This window comes from Chroicocephalus ridibundus, chromosome Z (genome assembly GCF_963924245.1).
Source record: "Chroicocephalus ridibundus chromosome Z, bChrRid1.1, whole genome shotgun sequence".
NCBI classification, from domain to species: Eukaryota; Metazoa; Chordata; class Aves; order Charadriiformes; family Laridae; genus Chroicocephalus; species Chroicocephalus ridibundus.
In genome coordinates, this window is record NC_086316.1 from 14581794 (window position 1) to 14600474 (window position 18681).

General features: G+C 41.8%; 1 protein-coding gene across 1 annotated transcript in view; it reads right to left on the reverse strand.

Moving 5' to 3' along the window:
- Positions 1–16722, reverse strand: part of LINGO2 (leucine rich repeat and Ig domain containing 2) — a 546343-nt gene extending 529621 nt beyond the window's left edge. Inside the window, exon 1 of the mRNA XM_063320456.1 lies at positions 16288–16722. The gene's annotated coding sequence lies outside the window, so the exon portion shown is untranslated. The remainder of the gene's footprint in view (positions 1–16287) is intronic.
- Between the last annotated feature and the right edge of the window lie 1959 nt (positions 16723–18681).

Sequence of the window (18681 nt, forward strand, 5' to 3'; positions counted from 1 at the left end):
CTGGGGAAGAGTTGAAAAGCATGCGCAACTGCATTTTCCAATGATTACACACTTTCTCAAGTTAAACGTTTCAAGTCTTTTCCAAGAACTGTATGAACCAACTCTCATGTTAAATCAAAGCAAGAATGCCATTAAAATAATTGAGTAAATCTTGAGCTGGTTTACACAATCCTTTTAATACAACACTTTGCACCACCTGAATATTTGCTCTGGTCCAACTCAATTACAGCAGCATTTCAATACACTAATTAAGCCTGTTTAACTGAAGTCAAATAAAAACATGGTAGCATTACTTACAAAGTCCTTCTTAGTTCTTTTTTCCTTTAAATAACTTAAAAAAAAAAAAAGAGGAATGAATTCAATGATTGGTTGGCTTGGAAACTTCAGTACTGTTTATTTACACCTCTATTAAAAGATGACATATTAGCCTATCTCCTTCTAAGGACTTCCTTCAGTAATCATTCGACAACATGTACCTTTCAACTGGGAGTGGTTTGTGGAATTATTTTTATTGTGTCTATTTAGAAAACCTGCAAAAATGTTTTTCAGTCCAACATCTCTGTGAGGTTAATTGCTAAAAAGTAAATAACTAAAAGGTATCCATTGTTATGGCTGTTGTTCAATAAAACATTTTCTTTCCCTTATACGGAACATCAATTTTTCTTTCTTGGTGACAGAAGGTATAAAGAACTTGTTATGACAGCAGTAAGCCCAAAAAATTCTTCTTCATGTTCCTAAAAAAAAAAATCAAATTTCTCCAAGAAATGTTGAATTTGTTAACAAAAATAAGAGGATGTTCTGTATGAATATGCATAGATATGCTTGTTAAAAACTCTAACTTTTGCTGTACCACATTCAAGACAGTAGTGCTTAGAGAAGGGATAGATTATTCACTCTTAATTAAGATAAAGTGGTCTTATTTTAATTTCAAAAAGACAAAAAACCTACTTGGAGCCCTCTTAAATTATTATCCTTATAAGAAAACCTGTAAGTGTTGAGTTTACACACCCACTATTCCATGGTTGGTTTGCACATGTTATTTCAGAGAAAAAGACCCGCAGACTGATGATCTGGAGAAATCTGGCTGTTCCTTTAGAAAAGAGTCTCCTTTCCTAAAAAATCTGTAAGGAGACATCTCGGGTCAGAATTCTACCTGGTTTTGCAGGTCCTTGAGAACAGCATGTTAGGATCTAGCAAGGAATTACAGTTTCCTCTTACTGTTTCAAAAATACTCAGAAAAGGCAACAAAAGCCAGATGTGCATTCACTAGCACAGGATTTTTTAGAAATGGGTACTGTAAGTAACTCCTCCTCTCATGTTCACTGCCAAGACTTTTACTGAATGTCAAAGATTCAGCCTCGACAAAGCATCTGTAGAGACGAGTCCACTGAACTACTACTACAAAAAAAAAATTAAAAAAAATGTTGTACAACACAAAAGCAATACGCTTATTCAGTACAATTTAGCCCACTCATTTGAGACAATTCCCTTAAGCCCCGGAGACTTATATAAAGTACAGCTTCATTAGAGGGACTAATTTATGTGAAATAATAAGCATAAATTCATCATGTTTTAAATTCTAGGTTACTGTGCAATGTACTAAGCATAGAGTACTGGAGAGCTCATGAGATGTCTCTGAGACATCCCCAAGTGCTCTTGTAGTGTTGTACCAAGCTATTTTTCATTTTATATGGTTCACCATTAGAAGTATTTCTGCTTAGCTTATTTAACAAAGATGCAGGGTTTTCTACAGCTTCTATAAAGCAGTAACAGCTCATGGTAACCTTACAGTTTTACAAAGTTAATTTGTAAAGATATCTAGCCATAACCACTCTACATACAAAACTGTAAAATATTTTTTATTTAAGTACCTATAAAGGAGCTGTTCTATATATACATTATATTCATAAAGGAAATCAGTAGTTTAGATATATAAATTTACCCAAATCACTGTTGTGACAGTAGTGCTACTTACACTGCAAAGTAAGTGTTTCATACCTACGTATATGTTCAGAAGTGTACTTGGCCAATTTTTATTTTTAATTTTTAAATTCAATTACTGATTATGAAACAAGTGTCCCGTTTTCAGTCATTCTGAAGTACAAATTATGAAATACCTGAAAATCTCCTAGAATCTTCTGAGACCTTGTAAATAAAACACTCTTGAATATTTTCAAAGTAATCGCATTACTACTTTATCGAACAAAAAAACAAAAAAATGCCAAAAAATTCTTCTATGCTTTTTTTTTTTTCTTTTTGGGAGTGGGGGTGGAGATGTCAACTTTTTAGTAAAAGAGGGGTCCTCATCTTTAATAAGTTTCCTGCAAGGAACTGACGGCAGAAATGCGGCAGCCTCATCCTCCTTCCTCAGCAGAGTAACAAGATGTGTGCCTCTTCTTTTACAGCTGTAACTGAAAGCAAGGCAATAAGGGAAGTCAGGGAAGGAGTCTTAGTTTGACTCTTGACTCAAGTAGAGACAGAACAGCCTTAGGGAAACAACGTTTTCCTGTGTTACTAAAATCACTTTCCTAGCACTAAAAGAAAATGACTCATTTTTAGACTTTTTTGTTGTTACACTGCAGTCTATATGACAGTTTCTTGTATAATTCGGTCACATTTCATTCAGTCTCTCTTAACATATTCACCAATTCAGTGAACTATATCCAGAAATGAGTACAGAATGAGGTTCAGATTCCAACCACTGGTGAGACATAATCGTAATGGGGCTGCTAACTCAGGTGCTGGTGAACAAATGGTTTCCTCACTGCAACATGTGTGGAGCCCACAGATACAATTATTCAAACAAAACAGCTCGAACGATACTTAGAAATCAGACACAAGCATATTGTTATCAAAACCAGCAGGTGATAAAAATCAGTAAGTATTCCCATGACAATGTGCCTGTATCAAACACTTGGCTGCTCCATGAAGACACGAACAACAGTCTCAATATCCAGGGCAAATAATTCTCCAACCTAGACTCTTACAATTTGAAGCTAACATCACTACGGCCTCATCTTGCATTCTACTTTAATCCGAAATTGCTAATTAAAAGCATATGTAAACTGACATCCTCTATTACCATGCCAACACCACACTCAGGCCTCCAGACTCTTCACACCAAAAATGATAGATTATGAAATAAACTAGATTTTATGGATTTCTTTGAATGAAGTTCCAAAATTATTCATGGATAACTTCTGCAAAATTCATTTTCATCTAGCACTCTCTAAGGCAAATTACCATCACCAAAACCAAATTTGCAGATTATTTAAAATGATGATTTCAGAGAAATCAGATTAAGTAAATGCACAATTAAATATGTATCTTCATTTTTGAAGTAATTTAAGAACAAGTGTTTCACTTCATTTTTGTGATCAAAAAAACCCCCTATGTTGAAAAGTAATTCATGCAATAGCTTCAATATTTTCCTCAAAGAATTTATAGTTTTGTCTTCCAAAAATATTTTCTGAAAGTCTCAGGGTAAACACTGTTGCTTTTTTGTGACTGCATTTTATCAACAAGAAAAAAACCCAAACTGTTAACAAAAAGCTTGAGAGAAATAAGAGAACAGCCTGTATATGTATCTGTATTATAATAAGCGCTTAAAATTGTCATGCTGGAAAAAAGGCTTTAATTTAAAACTTCCCAAACTTTATACTACACACATGGGAGTTTAATTTTCACCAAAAGCTAGATTAGTTAGTCTTTTTTCTCAAATAAACCCCAAAATCCCATGCACAGCTCCAATCACCTTAATAATTCCAAAGGGTAGAATCCTTTGCAAATTACAATCTCAGAAATGTGTGTCTAACTCTTTAATCATTCAAAATTTGACAACAGCTACTGCCTACTGGCTGCCGTTAAGAACAGGTATTGGCACCTATTCTTGAGAATCCCACAGTGAGTTTGATGTTAAGAGAACCTCACTCAACTTCTGGTTAAAAAATGCCTTACAGTACTTCCAGCCAGAAGAACTGAAGACACTCCTGAGACAGCTTTACTGGAGATCAAAAGCAGTTCCATTTATATGCAGCCATTAGACAAGTGTACTCTTTTATATTGCTCTTCAAACAAACGAGGAACCAGACAGACCCGGAGCCCCACTGTGCCAGGGTACCAATATAACAAAACAACAAAATTCATGAGTAAAACAGGACTTCTAAGACACTACCCTTTACAGAAGTCCTACCAAACTTCGTTATCATAGCGTATTTAACTTTAGTGACAGACTAGGTACTAGTGATGGTACTTTAAATTTTGAAAGGATGTCACACGCCAAAAACAGCTCCTGCTTCCTGATTTTGGCAGGCTATTGCTGATGATGGTTTTACATCTGCGAGGCTCTTTAACTTCGTGGTTGACGATTAGTAACAGTGCTGTTGAAGTAATGATGTCCGAAGCACGTTTTTAAATTGGGAGTAGGGTTGCTAGAGCAGTCTGTTCACAGAAGTTTGTTGAATAAACAGCATCAGCCATACACCTTGCTGGTGCTCCAGTGACAGACGGGATTAAGTCATCTTACATTTCCAGTTCATTATGCACTTGGCTAAAGGCTGCACTGACTGCTTTAAGAACTGAGCAACTGAAGATTAGAAAAGCTAGAAGTGCCAGCTAGCAAATTTAGGATTACGTGATCACCTTCTTGCCAAGAAGTAAAAGATACACTTATATGCTGATCTCCAACTGGAGAAGATATCAGCAACACAGAAATTGAAGAATATTCGTATTGCGGCTTTTTTGTCTGACATTTTCTATTTACTAGTCCTGGAACAGAGACTGTCAAACAGCATGTTTCTTCTCTCGCCAAACACTTAACAAAAACGTCAGCATGTTCAGGGATTTGACCTTCCTCAAAAATTATTTTAGCCAAATTTTCTTGTCATTTGCCACAAATCCCAGAGATATTATACCACAAAACCAGTATTAATTCACTATGTCATGTATCAGAGAAGAGAACAAATATTTTAAGAAAATACAACTTACAAAGACCATAGAGCAGTGCCATCTAGTGATTGCCACCATAAATATAAAAGTTTGCATTAACATGAGCTGCGAATAGAGTATTATCAATAGCTTTGGTCCTGTCTTACTTTCTGAGGCAAAACATTTGTGCAACAAGGTGCAAGGGGAATAACAAGTTACGTCAGAGTTCATGCACTTGCCACTTCAAGAGAGCTCAGCATTTGTATTTCAAAGTAAAAATGCTACAGGTAGCAGATTCACAGGAAGAACCTACCATCATCCCTCACTACAAAGTGTTAAGAAAGGGGTTAATATTTTCAGTACTCTAACACAGAAGTATCAGTGAGCAATATCTCTGTTGTTACCTTTGAAGGATGTACTGATAATTACTAACTGGAATTAAACTATAGGAGAAAGGAAGGTATGTGGTTTATACGCAGGTCTAAATTATTTTCTTGGCAGCTGCAGAAAATTACCCTGTTGTAGTCTAAGTGACATACCACAAGCGTCTAGTTAGGAACCCTGACTGTAAATATTCTTAAGTATTGGATTACTTGGACAAAAATTCTTACCCAAGCACAGAAGAGAATGCGTAAAGCAGAAATATTGCTCATTTTTTAATTTATCAAATATTTTATGATCAGCATCTGATGCTAACTCTTTTTTTGTAGTTTCTTCTAGAGTATCTATGTAACAACTACAAATCACTGAAATAGTATTCTGAGTCTCAGATTTCAAAATTGCACAAAAACATAGGCAAAATTGTGCACAACTTTAAAACGGACATCAGCTTGAATTATGAGATGCATAACAGGTCATTTCTTCAAGTATGAACACCAAATCATAGAGCAGAAGCTTCAAAAGAGCTTGAAGTTCTGCATCTATCTCTTTACTGCAAATTTCAGTCAGCCTTAGTATTCTAAATCCTTCTGGTGAGTTCAAAATGTAACTAATTGTTCTAATTTAAATCAACAGAAAGGACCATGCTCTAATGTATATATTGCAGGATTACTTTCTGCAGTTTTCTATTTGCTTCAGAAAGACTGAACAAACAGTTAATTATCGGGTTTTGTCAGTTGCATAGTCTATGTGTAACAGAATGCACTGGTAACTTCCCACAGACCCAAAGGCACTACCTAATTTTCACAGGTATGCACAATCAATTTCAAATCAGAGGTATGATCATCTTGCAGTCAATAAAATGCTACAGCAAAACATGTTGCACTTCGACAGCTGCTGAAGACATATCCATGATACCGTTGCTCCAAACTGACTTTGCACGTCTGGCACCATCTTTGAAGAGGCTTTAGGAATTTCTAGGTATATCCTACTTCAGTGTCTTGCTGTTCTCATTTTCTACCTCCATGCTGATCCCAAGTACCTGCCCAGCGTTTCTGTACTTGAAGACAACAATAATGAAATCTGTTTCAATCAAAAGTAGAAAAATGTAAAAAATACAGTGGTTAACTGCATGTCCTCCTCTCTACCTTTCTGCTACAGTGCTTTTTCGTGTGCCCGAAAAACCTATGAAATAGTACTAGTACCAATAGAAACACCAAACAGTTAAGATGGACATATTTAAAGCACGAATGTAAGCTCTTGATATATTACAGGCACTTATTGTGTGTCCTTCCCTATATTGTTAATATCTGGCTAGCACGTGAATAAAATAAAGCTGCGATCTTGATTACACATTTCTGTGTAAAATCCAGCAGGCATGGACATGATACAGATTTCTCATACTAACACCTACAATGATGAAGAAGATTAATTCTCCTATATGGAACATCTCCTTACTTCCAGTAAAATTCCATTTTCCAGCTAAACAAGAGCACCTCTCAACAGCAGACTCCAGCAAGAGCTTCATTACTTTGTAAGAGGCAACAGTGAAAACAGTCATTATCTTTAGATGCACCAAATATGCAGTACTGTTACCCTAAACTGAATGAGCCATGCACTGTTGGTGGCTGGTAGCTGTCAAATCTAACAATAATCTATCTGGTTTATTCAACTGCAGCTCTCAACTGACCTACATTCAAATGAAACAGAAAATCTCAAATACTCATAACAAGCTGCTTTAAAGTAAAATCAAGCAATACTAAGCAGAACTAAAAATTTTAAATTGCATTATTTTTTAATCTAATATCAAGATTGTGTATTAGTACAGCATACTACATAATTATAACGAGGTGCTGATGTAAGTATTCAGAGGCTACTGCCTACTCACACTGCAAAGTAACATCTCAACTTTTTTTTAAGCAAGACTATGAAGAGTAGCATGTGCTGGTCCAACAGCCATGAAGTCAAGCTGATTAGTGGTGCAGTAAATAAAAAAGCAACAATTAAACCGATGATGGTCCCTACTGTCTGGTATCTTTGCTTTAGAGCAATGTGAATTGATTCAGCAGAACAGCTAAGCCCCACCAAAAGAGGCAAGCAATTGTATAACATGATGTAATGCAAAACATTTTTTATGGTATTCAGAGCATACATTTTTTTTCCCCTTCTTCTTTTTTTGCTCTTCTTCTTTAGCAGTTTAAAGAGGTTATTCTGTATAAAATACCACTATAGCTTTGGAAGAGAGTAACTCTCTTGAAATTCCTACTTCAATACTGTTTGGTTAATGCATTATTAATTTTAAAATATTTTGTAATTCAAATATCTTTTCCCATCATATGACTTTTTGTTTGTCTAGTGGGAAAAAATGAAATCATAGAAACTAGGATATGTATTATTAAATACCATCATCATATCTCTCTACCTTTTCCATTTCAAAGCTTTAGCATGTTAATCTCAATGTATATCTAGGACTTCAATTATCTACTCATCATAAGGATTTTTTCTCTTTTACCGTTGCCTCTTTTCAAAACTACGAGAACTGGTCACACTGGGAAAGTCCAAAATAATTACTGAAATAGATCTAAGTAAAATTTTTGCATCCTCCTTAATCACTTTTTTTTTCTTTTAATGTACAAACATTTTAACTTGTCTTTTCATTGTAATTGTTTGACGGGAGATACGTGATGACTTGTTTTGCAGTCCCTAATGCGTAACACTGCTCAGTACTTAATTACTTCAATGTTGAAGTAGAAATTATATCTATTTCTTCACAAGAACTAGTTTTTCCAAAATCCCAAATGACTCCTGCCCTGAAAACTCTATCCCTAACAGAGTAAAGACCTAACAACTCAACACAACTTCAGTTTGCAGAATTATGGCATGAGCAAAATAAAAAACCTTATAGAAGTGTTTGCTGTAAACAAGTACAATGTCAAATTATTTACAATATTTTTTTTTTCAAGAACACGCATGTAACTCTGTCCCTTTAATCAAGCTGTTCATAAAACTTAAGAGCAGTTTGAAGGAATACATGATCAGTAAGAGAAGTGTTCTATAGTAAGACTGCAATTCTACATTCACTTTAAGTCATGCTGACAGTGAAAAGGTCGGACAGGACTGTTTCCACCAGCAGATCTGCACAGTTCTCTCCTTAAAGTAAGCAGCAGTCCTATATTCTCCTAAGATGTTCATCTAGATGTTTTAGGATGTTGACTTAATTTATTTTTCTCAATTACTTGTTTGGGGCTCAACTTTATTATTCATTCCAGACATCATTTTTCTTCTTAATAGTTGGCTATCCTCCAGGTCAGACATAGTATTTAAAAATAAATTACAGATTCAGAAGTCATTCAGATGCTCAGCTATGTATTTCCTTCAAAAATCTTGGACGCAAACCATTGCACACTTATGATTTACTGCAGTTTAATTTCTGCAATTGCTCCCCTGCTTTTCATGTTGATACCTTTCTTCACTACCTTTGAAGTAACTTTAAGGTAACCCCTCGTCCTCCATGGAGGCAACAGAAACAAGGATTTATTGTTTTTTAAGCTTTCCTGAATGTACTTATCTACTTTATAACCCTGTCCAGCAAACTCAATCAATTTCCAATTGGAATGAATTCTTGTTTGCACTAGGGTCTGTTTACACCAGGAACACCGAGAAACTTCTGTCAAATTAAACTGGTCCACTCATTCTTTCAAGGCTTCCACTACCCAAATTGCACTAAATGGACATCTTCTGTCTTCACATGTTTGCCTATAGCCTTAATACTTCTTTTGCATTGTAGGTATGCTAGTTCATTTGGGGAAACAGCCAAAAGCTGGTATGAGACACGTATGTTCTCACTACATTTGGCTGGTCACACTCAGTATTCCACAAATAAAATTAAAAAAAAGTATGACAATCAAAAGGACTATAAAGCCATACACTAATGTAGAATTCTGCTTATTCTTCCAGATTGTCTTGTGCACTGATCTAAACACAACTCATTCGCATTGCTTCCTCCCCACATAAATTATTAACATTAAATTTTGCATAGATTTCAAATCAAAAATCTATTCCTGTTACTACTGGTGAATGTATTCATTTCTATTCAATAAAATTATAAATGACATCTCTTCTTCTATACAATTGCCCTAGTCTGGATAGCTACATGTAGCACTGGAGGCATTCAGAGGAACCTCTAAAGTTCTTGTACTCAAACGTGGGCCTCAAAGCTGAGCGTTTAGTTTTACCAATCTTCTTTGTAAACCTGACACTTTTTAACGCCCTTGACAGGAATAGCAACATACTCTCTCCTTTCAGGACAATTATTGCTGTGCCTAGAAAACCGCATCACAATTTTTAAGTTTACGTGCATTTGGCTAATTTTGTGAATGGCCAGCCATTTTGATGCTGGGAGGCCACAGGCTTGGCTGGCTCTCTCATTCCCGACACACTGACAGGCACACACCACCATCATTCCCGCTTCAGCCTTTCCTATTTCTTTCCTCTTCAGAAACATGGGATTTTGTCACAAGCAGCAGCCACAAAGCCCACCCGCTCTTTACTGGGGCTGTCAGCTGTAGTATGTCCCAGCTGCGGTTCTGCAGATGGCTGAGCAGCAAAGTCTCACCATCTTGAAATCTCTCCCCTTTTTTTTTTCTCCAGGGCCTACAGAGAAGCAGATTTTTTCCTTCCCAAGGAGCTTGTTTCTCTCCTTGACTCTCTCATGATGTTAGCTGCAGATTTTATAATCCAGTCAGTCCACCTGAACAACCAGAATTCCCAACAGCCTGACCACAAATCCTTCTGGCAACCTCCTGCCTGGTGGCACCAAGAATTTACTACATCATAAGGAATGACAGAAAAGTGGTTACAGTTCTCAGTAATACATTTAAATACTTACACATCTGTAAGATACAGGTGTTCATTCAACCTACCTTTGGCTGGGAACTAACTAAAGACTTTGATAATCCTGAGAGGTTTTTTTTCCCAAATAATTTTAAAAGACTGAATGTTCTTATCTCTTTCAAAGATCTGAACTGTAGGCATATAATTTCTCTTCATAGCTGTACCGTATGACTTTAGTGCAAAAAATTCAGGCTATAAATTAGTTCCTGACATAATCATAGGTTTGCAGACATTCATATTTCCCTGAGTCTATCAACAGAATGAACTACTGTTCTAATAAACTGAAATTGGAGTCACTGGAATGAACTGACCTTCGCTGGTGTTTCCCATCAGACAGCTGTAACAGCAAACATCCACAAAGAACTAAGCCTCATTCCTGAAGAAAGTGTTTTTAACACATAGCACCCTACAACCACTCAGAACCTAATGGGCTTCATTTTCTACTACTGTAACAAATTAATGTAGTCCCACGGACTTTAACAGAGCTTCACTAATCGATGCAGCTGAAGAACTTCTACTTTTTTCCTATATGCAGGGAGAGCCACTAACACAACCCGCGACTCATGTCTAAATTCAAACTGAAAGCAGAGGTTGCAACAGGACCCAGAACAGGGTGAGCTCAAGGAGTTCAACAAAGAACACCACCCCGCAAATAGTATTCACAGTAAGATGAAACGTCGCAATTTATTTCCTAATCACAAGTGAATTTGTACATTATGACTAGGTACTTTCAGCTCGACATTCCAAGGGAACTAAAACCCTTGGAAAATACTCCGGGGCTCTGGACTGTTTGATCAGTATGACACATCCTTAGCAGCCCACTACTGCTGAGAGGAATGCACTCTGTTGCAGTAACAGCATGATGCTAATAAACTGCTGGGCGTAGGCCAACCATGGGAAAACATCAGTGCTGAGGCCCACGTGTGCCATGAATGGGAGCCCACTTGACGGCTTGTCACAGAGGAACATAAACCTTCTTGCTTTAAGAGAAACAAAATCTCGAAAAAGGCAAACTGAGCTTTTCCTCAAAACAACCTCTCTTGCGAAGTTCTTCATGGCCAGTATCTACTGCTGTTCCACGAGGACTTCACCAAATTACATCCTGAAATGCAGCTCATGAAGCAGAGCGATCAAGAGAGAAATATCATTTGCTGGAAAAATGTATGCCGTTTTCTCAGAAACAAGATAAAGTGAAGGAAGTAACAGGAGGAAAGACTAATCAGAAGTTGGAAAGAGGACAGAGGATGATGGCCTAAGTAGATGTCCAGTTCTAAGGCCAGCCTGCTTGATTTCTCCAGTGGTGTGACCACACTCTCAGCTACAACAAAACTATTTGAGAAAGGACCCCAGTGAAATACAGATCTTCCCTAGAGACGAGGCTCTGCATTCCTAGAGCTTGAGGATGGTCTTTGCCCTGCCTCGGTAAATGCCAGCCTCATGGCTCCTGCAAGCTTTCAACACTGAAGATAGGTATACGTCAAGTGATTTGGGGGCGGCGGGGAAGGGGGAGTGTCATATTAAGTTCCTGTAGTCTGAGATGATGACCACTGGTTGCTCTTCAGCATTAAACACAAGTATCAGAACAAGTGCAATTTTAAAAAGTATAATTTCAAACGTAAAAATTATATTATCACTGCATGTAAGAGCTAAGAGATTTTATCTACAGTTTTACAGGGTGCATGTGATTTTTTTACCATTTAAAGAAGCTGTCTTCACCTGAAGAATGGCTTTAAGACATACAAGTTCTATTTTAAAATGTAAAAATAGAACACACATTTATTAAAAGAAAAAGTATTAATCACAAGCTACTGTTGTGATTAGTCCTAGCTAAAAAAATAGCAATAGGACTGTAGAATAATCATTCTTCTTCATTCTGACCAAAGGACAGACATTTTGCAGTTAATCAAACAAACTCCACAATAAAGTCAGATTTTATACATACAAATCTTTCTGCTGAATTTAATTCTGTTCACTCTATTCAAATATATTACAGTTTTATTACCAATGATGACAAAATGTTTCTCTTTTACTTTTTTTTTCTTGCACCGCAACTTTTAATTTTGAGATTGACAGCTAGTAAGTTATGTTGCTTTGCCTGTACAACTAAACCCCAATTTTGTCAATTTTCTTTCTTTTTGGGAAATTTAATTAGTCCAGCAGATGAAGACTCACATTCCCATTTCCTTCAGACACAGTCCTCTGAAATATTTTTTTTTAAATTCACCCTACTTTGGCAATGCCATTTAAAATCCACTAAGTATGGTATGATTTGGCTTTTTCTTGCAACCCAAAACCAAAGGGACTTTCTTGTCTATTATGAAGGGACTAAGAAAAAGATTAGCTAAAGTGCTACTCAACAGTAAGAAGCAGTTTAAAATATTTCCACTTCAAATAAAAAATTAATTTCAATGCACCTTTATTTCTATTTGTCCATAATTAGGAGTATTTCTGGAAGACGGGTTAAACTGTTCACTAATTCCATCTCACAGAAAAGATGTTCACTAAGTATCTACACTGACCTACTGTGACTTTCATAATAATCATCAAACTGAAAACACAAACAGTGTATCAATATAGAGCAAGACTTCCTACAATTTGCTGATACAGACATCTACTTCAACTTTCAAAGGGAATGAGAGATTAGTCTTTAATCAAATAACAACTCTGATCAGTATGATTATAAATAATCTCATGAACTATTGCTTCACAGGATAGTTGCTGAAAGGAAAAGGAAAAAAGAAATCACAAGATTTGCATTTTATCAACAGAAAATGGGTCACCAAAATGTCATTATACAACACGATGACAGTTTATGTTCTATGTTTCCTCCCTCTACAGATTTGCATCATTAAGAAATGGAATTGTCCCCAGGAATCAAAAGGCTTATGAGATGGCAAGCAACTCAAATATGAGCTCTACTCAGCATATCTCATGGGAATAATATTGATATCTCAGCACAGAAAGCACCAATTGGTATGCTGCATGAACATACGTCTTGAGGAGCAATGCCTATAAATTTCAAATACTGGAATTTCATTCTTCACAGAGTTATTTATTTTAATATTTTTCCAAGATAACCAAGAAGCCACTCTTTCCAGTAAAGAAGAAAAAGCTTGCTTTTATGATTTCAAATTAGGGAAAAAATGTTCCTGGCTGAAAATACACAAGCTGGAAAGAGTCTGGAAAATAAACAGTTAAATTAGTGACTGTACTAATTAGAAATGAGCAATAAGTTTTAAAGATTCATAATTAGACACAGCTTAGCCAAATCAGCCTTATAATGACATAGGGATGTCAATCAGTGACTAGAAACAGAATTTTCTTAAATGTCCTGGATATCTGTACAAAAACTGAAGAGAAAGTACAGAGAATTAGGATGTATTTAACATGTGTTATAGAATTAGTAGCTGAAAAAACTCCTTGGCAAAAGGAGAATGCAGCAATACACATACCTAGTATTGTATAAATTTACTGAAACTGATCCACTTATCTGTCCACTTGTCCTGCATCTGGATTTTTAATTATCAGCAACAGCTCGAAGGAAATCTACTTTCTCACAAAGGATGAGCCAACAAACTAACAGACAACCATATACCAAGCCTTCAGAACTCCTTAACCTGTTTTTCCCCCAGTTTATTCCCTGAGGCTTAGACAGTCAAAAAGCACAAAACAAAACCCCAAAAAAAGCAACAATCATACTGGCATGAATTATAAAAACCAGCACAGGAATCCTCCTAGAATCCTCATCAATACCCTCGCCGATAACCACACCCACCCTGTGTTTATGTTATTTGAATGGTCTTAATACCAGACAAGAAAAAGCCACTAACATAGACTTTTTCAAACTCAGCACGGTCTCTAATATTCCAGTCTCCAGACCTCCTTACCTTTCTGTGTTGGAGGAAAATGATAAGGCTTCAGAACTATGAACGGCAAGTTACTTTGGCCTTTTTTCCTAACTGCAGGATACCGAAATTCAAGGTTTTAGTTCACAGTGGCATACCAACGTAGTACTAATCACAGTACTTGTGGACAGCTGTCTGAACTAACAAGCTTCTCTAATACTTCGTATTCCTTCACCTCTTGTTGCTACTACACAGGATAACATTTCCACCTAGAGCCCTTTCACAGAATGCCTGGATTCTAGAACAATAACAAAAAATCCCTGGTATCTGTTATACTACCAAACCACGCTGCTTCTATGTAGCTGATCACACCTTATTTTGTTCAGTCTACGTAGGTGTTATTCCTACTTTTCAAGAGGGAATTCAGAGCAGTAAAAACAGTTTTCAGGGATCTTCTGTTTACCTAAAAGGAATATTATCGCTGTTCTGCTGCACACAGATTAGCTGCTGTCGAAATCACTACATTTCAAGTAAGAAAAGTAGGAAGGTGGCACAGTCGCTGAGGACTCAATCATTTTAAGTGCTGATCTGAAGGAAAAAAACCCCAAATCACATTTTGACTGGGATATTTACACATAGGCAGTGGGAGTGGGCACACACCGATGTTAGTGCACCCTCCTATGTGGTCCATTATGTAGCAAAGTAGACCACACCGCAGCTTCACCTTCACAGGGAAGCACTTCCCAGAAAGGGTGTAGCCCCTAATGGAACCACTGGTGCTTTGATTGCATACAGCAGGGCGACTGACCATCTCTTTTAATCCTGTGGTTTTCACTGGAAGGTAGAAGCTCAGCAAAGTATATCCTTTTCTTCCACCTCCTATAGGATTTTTTTTTCCATGTGGACGCAGCTCTTGTTGCTCCTGAATGGTGAATAAAATGCTATATAGTTCTTTTAGGGTATAGACAGCAGTTTCAGGTGAAATCTTCTTAGACGCGCTTTACATTGTAGACCCCTCAATCCCAGATGCGTCACTGTAGGAAGCGAGGTAAGGCTTCAAAACTACTGGGTGCATGCTTTACAGGTCATGGCTTACCTCCCTGAACACTACACAAACTAATTTTCACTTCTATTCCCTTAGTGCTATAGTTTTGACTGAAATAAAGACTGCATGGCTCATTTTCATGACAAAGCCACAAAAAAAGCTGTGTGCTCCTTCTCCCCACCTTCCCCCCCACCCCCCCAGCACTTGGCAAGCAATGCAAGTTCAAATATGATTTATTTTTGAAGCATTCAGACGTTTCCCTTTGTAAATGAGAAGGTCCTACTTCTGAAAGAACAGCATTTTGAAATAGCAGCATATAATGAGAGAGCACTGCAGTTCTCTGCTTGGCAAGGAAAGCTATAGGGGAAAAATGCTTAAGAACATTTGATGTTTACTCCAGCAACTATGGGATGGGACTTGCAAAACCCTGTAATTTAGACTCAAGAGACTGGGAAAACGGTATAATGGCAGGTGATTTTCTTGCCTTTGTTTTTCTTCCAGGTATGTTCAGGAGCACCTGTACATACTTCGAGCTTCTCCGTTAAACCGGGGGTATCCAAAATTTGCTTTGCAGAAGGTAAAACAGTGTCTTCACCGCCGCCCGCCCCGCGCCCCCCCCCCCCCCCCCCAATCCCCACTTTAGTGATGCACGTTCTCCAGCGAGCACATCCACCATGGCAGCGGACACAGGTGTGGAAGCATCTCTGCACTGGCGACAAAGGACTATTGTGTTCATGACACGTCCCTTGAAGCCCCCGGACGACTCCTGCCCCCCCTTCCCCCCCCCATCACAACGGCTTCCAGCCCGGCGGGGGGAAGCTCATCCCCTGGGAGGGTGCGGCGCTCAGCACGGCGCTGCCCCCATCCCCCGACTGGGGTACCCCGACCCCCCCACCCCGCCGGCCAGCGCCGTCCGCCGCTCACCCGACAGCCCTCGTGGGGCGGGGGGGGGTGGCCGGGGATGAAGCCGGCCCGGCAGGGCGGCTGAGGGGGGGTCCGCTGCGCCCCGTCCCGCCCCGCCGCCTCTCGCCCCCCGCAGCCCCCTCCCCGGGGGGGCGCACGGCGGGGCGGGGGAGCGTAGCCCCCACGCTGCGGTCTCCTCTCCCCCTCTCCCGCCCCCCGAAAGTTACTCTGCCCTGACGGGCGGGCTCCCCGCGGCCGCCACCCCCGACGGCATCGGGGGGTTCCCCCGTCGCTTACCTGGCGGCTGCCTGGGCGCTCCCTCACGGCGAGCGGCGGCGGGGCGCGCCGCAGCCGGGGCTGCCGCTGCCGCCACCTTCACAGCCCCCTCCCGAGGTGAGCGACGCGCGGGGCGGCGGCGGGGAGCAGCCGGGGAGCCGTGACATTTAACCGGGCGTGAGCAGGGTCTTGCCGGCCCGGCGGCGCGGGCGGGGGTGCCTCTCCTCGCCGGCGGGATGGGCGGCCGGTCACCGCCCTCCTCTCCGCGCGCAGACTGAGGCGAAGGGCGAAGCCCAGTCCATCCCCGGAGACCCAGCCGCAGCGCGCTGCCCGAGCCGAGCCGCCGGGCTCCTCTCCTCTCCCGCCTGGCAGTCGCTGCTGCCCCTTCCCTGCGGCGGGGGGCTAGGGGCGCGGCAGCCGCAGCCGGGCGGCGGGGGCGAGGGCTGGCCGCCTGCCCCTCGGTGGAGCCCGGCACCGGGGGGAAGGGTCGTGGGGGGGGGAAGTACGGCGGCGGGGCGCGGTGGCGGGCGAGCGGCAGGCAAGGCGGCAGCGCCGGCAGCGCGGGGAGGCAGCGCCAGCTCGAGGTGAGGGCGGGCGGGTGGTGCGGGGAAGGGAGGGGGGTTCGGGGGAGGGGGGGGCGCGTCTCTGTCAGAGGCGGAGCGGCTCCTTCCGCACAGCGGCTCGCACACCGGCGAGTCCCGCCGAGGCGGCGTCGGCACCTCGGGGAGGCAGAGCGGGTGCGCAGAGGGGCGGGCGTCCGAGGCCCCCCCGCAAAACCTCGCTGGCTGCGGCCAGGCGCCCCCAGCCCCGGCGACAGCTCCCCGGCCGTCAGCCCTCCCCCGCTGTGAGAAGGGGGGGGGGGGGCCGCCGCCCCCACTTCCCCCGCGGCGCGGTCGATCCCCCTTTTCCACCCCTGCTCCTCCCGCCTCGCCGCTTCCCGGGGAGACCAGGGCGGCGCCACGGCGCGGAGGTCGGAGCCCCCGCGTCCGTGGGGTGCCGCGGCTCGGGGGTGTGCCTCCCGCGGGAGCGTGGCGGGGTGCGCGGAGGAGGGGGGGACCCGCGCGGCTGGGCGGCCATTTCCAGAGCGGCGCGGCGGGCAGGTCGCGGGTTCGCGGCCGGCGGGGGCCCCACGGCCCGTCCCGCTCCCCGCCCGACGGCGCCGTTCGGGGCAGCGCCGGGCGCCCTCGGGGAGTGGGCGGCGGGCATGGCAGAGCGGGGGAGGGCCGCCCCTTCGGGCAGGCCCCGGCGGGCGAGGGTTGGGGCTCGGCGGCGGTTACGGGCCCGAGAGGACGTGTGCGGCGGCTGCGAAGCAACGACCGTCGCCCTCAGCCTTGTGTTCCGCAGGTGGCCGCCGCCGAGGCCTCCCCGGGACTCTGCTGTGGAGAGGACACCGGCCGCGTCGGTGGTGCGAGGGCGTCTCTGGCCTCTTCGCCGCCGGCTCGGCTTGTGCTCGCTGCCTGAAGAGCTGTTTGCCGCTCTCGGCCTTCCCCACGTTTCCAGGAGTCAGTGCTGCGTGGTTCCTGGAGCTCGGTGCCCCGCTTCCTGTCCTTCACACACTTTGGCAGGGTTGTGTTTCACACAATCTTTGATGGAAGGCATGGAGTGTCAGGTTCATATTGAGTGATTCAGGAACAGCCGTGCTAGTTCTCTAAGATGATCCCAAGAATGATTGTCTCTTTCTTTATGTATTTCTTTTTTTTTTTTTTTACCAGCAGCAAACCGCATGCCTGCCCATGGAAGTCTGGCTGGAGGCTGCAATCCTCAGAAACCATATTATAAAATTGATGAAAAATTGGCAGACTTAAGGAATTTCTCTTACCAGTAGCAGCACTGACGTGAAAGTTACAAATAATTGAATGATAACTGTGAGTTGCTCGTTTTTTTGGCACTCCCTTAACTCTCGTGCATGCACAAACGTGTGCATATACACGGTTTGCATAGGTTTTTGCTAACATAGCAGGGCAGGAGGTAAGTGAAAACACATAACTACATTCTTCAAAACCCAGGCATGCGTTTTGTTGACATCGTGAGACTCGGAATAAAGGAAGCTAACAAATGAAGCAGTTTTTTGTCATTTTACTACCAATGTTTCGTCCACGGCGGTTTTTGTAGCTATCAGTATGGCTAGCAGTAGCCCTGGTAGCCATACTTCAGGGATAAGAAAGCTGTTCTCTTCACATTAGAAGCTTTTCCCTTTGACCTGCGTAGTCAGCTTCTGTGTTCATTTCAGTGCTATGAAGACTTCCTGTTTTCTTTTGTCTCTCTCTCTGGCGTAAGCCACACGAATAAGGAAGCTAATACCAAAGAAGAGCAGCTAGCTACCTTTAGCCACTGATAAATATGAAGCTAAAGAGCAGTATCTTGACCTTGGCTCTGTGTCTGGCGGTGCTGTAATACATGTAATGCACTCATCAA